The sequence below is a fragment of the Canis lupus genome, chromosome 6, assembly GCF_048164855.1.
Source record: "Canis lupus baileyi chromosome 6, mCanLup2.hap1, whole genome shotgun sequence".
NCBI classification, from domain to species: Eukaryota; Metazoa; Chordata; class Mammalia; order Carnivora; family Canidae; genus Canis; species Canis lupus.
Window position 1 is genome coordinate 40,854,467 of NC_132843.1, and position 6,130 is coordinate 40,860,596.

General features: G+C 48.0%; 1 long non-coding RNA gene across 2 annotated transcripts; it reads left to right on the forward strand.

The window, feature by feature from the left end:
- Positions 1-1,036: 1,036 nt before the first annotated feature.
- Positions 1,037-3,233, forward strand: LOC140635431 (uncharacterized). Of its 2 annotated transcripts, none has more exons than XR_012032748.1 (2): positions 1,037-1,325; positions 1,515-3,233. It is a non-coding gene; the product is annotated as an uncharacterized lncRNA (long non-coding RNA). The 2 variants fall into 2 exon arrangements; XR_012032749.1 differs by having other exon boundaries at positions 1,037-1,225.
- The last annotated feature ends 2,897 nt before the right edge of the window (positions 3,234-6,130 follow it).

Sequence of the window (6,130 nt, forward strand, 5' to 3'; positions counted from 1 at the left end):
GAAGGAGAGAGTCTGTGCTGTTTGGGGAAACAAGGACTCAGAGAAATCTGGCAGAAAAGAAAAAAAGAGGCAAGTCTGCTTTAGGAATAGTTGCAGTGAACTATCCTGTAAAGACAGATTCATATTTGACTCAATTATTGGTATTTCTTGATATGAAAGCCTGATTTCATACCTATTTGAAATTTCTAGGACTGAAGATTGAATTGATATGATTTTAAGGCTGAGTGAGTATAAAAGAATTCACATTTGGGGGGAGAATATTCACATTCGAATTGCCTAGGAAAGTCAAGTTGTTGGTTTTTTTTTTTTTTCCTTTTAAATTGATGTGAAGTTAATTTTAAAACTGTATTGGGATGTCTGGGTGGCTCAGTGGATGAGCATCTGCCTTTGGCCCAGGTTGTGATCCTGGGGTCCCAGGATCAAGTCCCACGTCGGGCTCCCTGCATGGAGCCTGCTTTTCCCTCTGCCTGTGTCTCTGCCTCTCTCTCTCTGTGTCTCTCATGAATAAATAAGTAAAATATTTTTAAAAAACTGTATTAAGAATTATTATTTTTTTTTTAGGAGTGGGAAGTAAAGGGTGCAGAGTGAGGAAGGGAATCCATTAGCCAAGAACTCACTGGCTTGAGGGTGGTTTTCCACATAATTAAATTAATGTGGTATGATGTAGTCTGCATGCCCCACTGTCGTGATAGGAACAGAAGTCTGCCATGGGTGCAGGGGGTGGTTGTAGGAGCTTACTCTCACAGCTGGTTTTCTTAGTGCAATCAGAAGTGTCTACACTGCATGGTTATGTTTAATTTATTCTTTTACACAGGCCTCCTGAGGTGGGTGATAGAAATATGCATGACACTCAAGATTCAAATATCAAGATTTAAATCATACTGGAAGGTCCTGCCCACCGGGTGTTCAAGTGGCTGAAAGTTCAGTTTTTGGTCTTCCTGTGACCAAAGCAAAGAGCTGTTGCTGAGTCTTGTTTTGGCATGGTGACTCATAATTACTGACAGGGACATTGGGTTTGCCCTTAGTGGCAGCATCCACGGCTCCTCCCACGACTTGCCCAGTTGAGGTCCTCTGTTACCACCAAACCCAAGGACCGTGGCAGCATGTCCCCCAGGGGCTCTGCTCCGCTAATTGTGTCCTGTCCTGGGCTCCTGCTCACTGTGTGCAGCAGCTGACTCGGCACTACTGGCCCTTGGGGACTCGTGGGCAGCTCCTACTCACCAAGGTTCCTGTAGCCTGTGTCCCCTCAGTGGCCTGGCTGTCCTAGCTGATGATCCCTGGGGCTGTGCTGGTTTCACCTCAGGCTGCAAGAAGCATAGTCGTGGGTGAGGGGACGGAGAGAACTGGAAGGGTAGCTCAGCCAGGCCAGCCCTGCTCCCTGATGGTCTGGATCTGGGTCATGAGCAGATCATGGACGGGATAGCCTCAGAACCTAGCTAGCATCCTCATGGGGCACTTCTGAGTCACTGGTCACCTCGCTGACCCCTGGTAAATATTTCTCTTTTTTCTTGCAGCAGTGGCTGAGGACTCCAGGGAGGAGGTACACAGGTGTCCTGATTGGCACCTGGAGACCCTGACGACTGAGTCAAGATCAAGACACAAGTGCAAGACATTGCTCACTTACTGTAGCTCCCTCTGGGGTTCTCTCCATGCTTGGGCTGCTTGGCTGAGGGTATCTTTCTTCACTGTGAAGCAGGCAATGGAGGGATCCTGAGGAGGAAAGTGTTCTCAAAGGCGAAGGAAGATAAGGTATGTTGAGGGCCCACCATGCCTAATGCACTGAACTACATTACTCTTTGGAGAGGAAGTCCCTAGAAGAGAAGAGCTGGGAACTTGGACCCTCCTGGCCTTCCTAGGTCTTCCTAGAGGCTCTGCTGGAGGAAATGAGAGAATCAGGAGTAATAAGAAACAATGAGGCTCTTACAGCCCAGTTCTGAAACTTCAATTCCCAGGGCTTCAGCCTCTCGGCCCAGACAGAGAAGAGGCACAGTAGCAGCAGGCTCTGAAAGAAACCAGCACCCTTCCCGCATGCCGAGGCGTGGTCGCTGTCTGTGCCACTGCTGGGCAGGGCTCTGCTGGGCCCTGAACCTCCACCTCGCTCAGCTCCAGCAAAGACAGATGCACTGCCCCAAAAGTCACCTGCTACTTCCTGTCCCTGATAGCCACTTCAGACCTGAGCATAAGCCACATCCAGAAACACTGGATCCTCTGGAAGAAAGACAAGGTTAGACAGAAGGCTGCAACCAACAGCACTTTCCCCAGCCACTTGCTGCGTGCCTCCCTTGATGGCCCAAGAGAGTCTCAGCAGGACCTGGGCTGTAAAGGACATCCCTACAAGCCTCACCTCACAGGTGAGCCCCTCCCTTGAAGCCTCTACCTGACAGCAGTACTTACCCTAGCTCTCTATGGGCTCCTGGTCCTTGGCTAGGAAGAGTGAGTTAGATACCTGAGCTGCAGAGGTTACTGAAAGTACAGAGACATGGGTCAGTCCCTGAGATAGTGAACTGGGGAGAAATGCTGGCCAGGTGGCTAAAAGGTAGATAGTGTCAGGGGATCCAGCACTGGGAGAGGCACAGGGTCTGGCAAGGCTGGTTCGCTTGGTGCCTGATACACCTGGAAATGGGCAGTGCAGGTGAGGTCAGCCAGGAGCAATGCTTATGGTCTGGCATGACCAAGATGGATCTAAGCTGGGAAACTTTCTCTCTCTCAAGTTCAGAGAAAACTAATCACATGATTGGAAATTTTCACCAACGGCATTGCTCATTATCATTTCCTCCAAAGATCTAGACCATGAACGTATCTTTCTATCATATTGGGCTCATGTCCCAGAAAAGATACGTCACTCCCAGTAACTCACGGTGCAACCCAGATAAGAAATGAAACTTTGACTTCAAACAAAGCTTTGTGTTCTCTGATATGTCTTGAAACTATATTATTACATCTAAAGGCAGCAATGCATCCTGCTGGCCAAAGTGGTTTAGACGAAGATTCACAGTCTGAACAAGAAGGAGTCTTGGACACAAGAGTCAAATGCAACATCAAGGAAGAAAACGGGATAAAATTATGTGAATAGATATCAATTGTCATCAAGGCAGGGTTTTAGTGTACATTTAATGCAGTGTTTCTTTTTTGTGTTCTGAAATGTGTCATAAAACATTGTCTTAAATCTATGGCATGTGTATCGATTCTGGAGCCAGACTTCTGGGTTCAAAATTAGACTTCATCACTCGCTAGCTGTGTGACCTTGACTAGTTTGCTTATCCTCTCTGTGTCTAATTCCCTCGTATGCAAACAATACTGCATACAATCAATCAACATACATCCAGCTCTTAGAACAGTACAGGGCACAAGGTAAGAGCTATGTTAAGGATTAGCTATTATTATCATTAGGAATGACAATTTTTCATCATTGTTTCCAAAGGTAGTGTTGGGGGAACAATGAGACTTCCCTGAGACAGTAGCACTGAACTGGAATATGAAGTAGGTGTTAGCCAGGGATGGGGACGGAGCGGCAGGGTGGTCGGTGGCAGAAGCTATTATCTCAGGAAGTACAGCATGGGCTCAGAGCCAGAGAAGGCAAGAAATGTAGAACGCAGCACATTCAAATTCCTATTTTGAGATATTTCTTGAGTTCTGTGTTTTGAATGTTAAGCCAGGAGAATTCCAGTATCTTTAGCATATGGTACCTGCACAATAATCTTTGACTAAATGAACCAGCCCATAAGTGGGGACTCAACACAGCAGCCTTGGTTACGGTTGGCACCGATGTCCTTCCTGCACAGCAGAGCACTGGTGCCAGCCAAGGGCCAGCTCTGTGGGGCACACAAGGGGTCTCCTCATCCTAGCACCACGGAAGTGGGTCTGGCCGGCTCCTTGCCCAGAAATGTGCAGTCAGGACCAGCACCCCACGCGTCATGGGACCGCTGTCCTCTACTCCTTGGCTGTCGGTGCTCCAGACTATCCTGCTGTCTCTCCCTCCTGGCACAGTGCCTGGCAGGGAGCTCATGCTGCATACATGCTAGCGGAATGAATGACAAATGTGAAATTCCCGTCTTCCCAAGGGTAGCCAGAAGGTGCCTTACACCTGGAAAATTTAGTGATTTGGCTACTGGCTGGCTAGCCTGAGTGAATGACTAAGCTCCTGTGGGCCTTGGTGTACTTTTTAAGAGTAATGTGTGTGCAACAGAGCATGGCTCTGGGCCCATGCCTCCTCCGCCTGCTACTGGCTAGGCCACTTCAGGTACGTTGTTCAACCTCCTTGTGCCTTGGTTTCTGTATCTGTGAAATGGGAAAAATAGTAATAATACCTCTCAAATGGAGATTAAATTCATCGATGCGTGCAAAGTGATGGAAACAGTAGCCGGCACATGGTGGGTGCTCAATATTACCTATGTTGTTAGTTTTGCTAATTAGTCCAAACTAGCCCAAACCTGGCTGTGCATCTGAGTTACTCAGGGGACTTAACTGTACATAAAGGAACTGAGTGGCCAGGAAACTAAGCAGCGTCCCCATCACTACAGCAAGACCCGGACTCAGAGGGGCTTGAGGAGGGTGAGTATCAGCTATGAATGTGCTTCTGTGTGAGGCAGGACCCTGTCCTCCTCACTTGGGCTGTGTGCTCACCTCAGGAGCCTGATCCCCCTGCAGCTGGGACAGCTCCAGGGAAGAATGTGCTGGGCTGGGAAGGGTGATGGGAGCACCAGCCGTCCTCTGCAGAGACATCACAGGAGGGACACACTACCGTCTGTGCTACGTGCTCAGATCTCCTCATGCCCCACTGCTTCACTATTGTCTTCTCTGATTCACATGTGCCTTCCTGCCAGCTCAGTCCTGGCACCTGGCTGCTCTCTAGCTTTAGCTCTCTGTCCATGGTGATTGCACCTCCCAGGAAACTGGTATCCTGCTCAGCCTCTGGACCATCTTCATGGGCACCCAGTATAGAAAAAGAAAAAAGGAAGAGGAAATTGGTGGCCATTCTGAAGTTTTGTGATGCTTGGTCTCTGGTCCTGATGCACCAGCAGACAGGAGAGGGGTTCAGGATGGCATCAGGACCTCTCTGGAATAAACCCTTGTTCCCACCTGTCCTGCTCTGTCCTCCTCTTTCCAGCCCCATTGTCCCTTTTCAGCAAATACTCCACACATGAATTTGGGATTCCCGGCTCTGTTTCCAGATCCAAAAACCCACAGCTTCTCTTGCTATTGCTTCCCCATCTTTCCCCACAGCCCTGCCTCGCGTACACAACTCACATGAACATACACAGGAGGTAAGGACAGAGGACATTTCCTATCATATTCTTGCTGAAAACCATAAAACCGTCCGGGTCTTCCATGGAACATATTGCTACATGTAAAATGATTCAGATGCCCAAGAGCTGTTTGAGCAGATATATACTGGCTTCTTGAATTTGATAGCAGCTTTTTAAGAAGAGATGTGTCTCCATTTCTATGTCAGTCATTACTGCTGTTCCTTCTGAGCTGGCTGACTGTGGCATGCCATGACCAGGAAGGGGACAAGGGAGGCTGTTAGAAAACTAAAGAGGCCTTGTCTGTGCAACCTTGCTTAAATTTCAAATATGGCAACAGCAGTAAACATAACTAGCATGGCCATCATCGTCAGAGCTAACACTTAGGAGCACTTGCTCAATGCCATGTGTTGGTTCAGAATTTTCTTCCCACAGAATTCCTCTAAGTTAGATGACATTATCAACCCCATTTCAGGACATCTTCAAAGTCAAAGCAAATTACTGCCACTTGCACCCCTTTGTCAGTGAAGAAGAGACACAATACTTGGCAGATTTCTTTGAATTTTGGAAGCAACATATTCCTCATTTAAGTGTATCATTCTTACCCAATCGCCAAGTAGCCCACAAGGCAGTCAGTTTTGAGCCAGGCCCAGGGCAAGAGAAGGATCTGCAAGCTTCAATTGCCACAGAAACTGCTCGGCCATTTGAAAAATGGGATACAGCAGGTCTTGTGTTTCCCTAAGTGACTATAGCCAATATGGGTGTTGCCTGGGGCTTCTGAGGAGCCAGGAAAAGAGAATAAGGGGATGGGCTCCTAGGATTTTAGAGAAAAAGCATCCAGTTTACCACTGGATCTTACTGGAAATTGAATGCTCAATCATGGCACA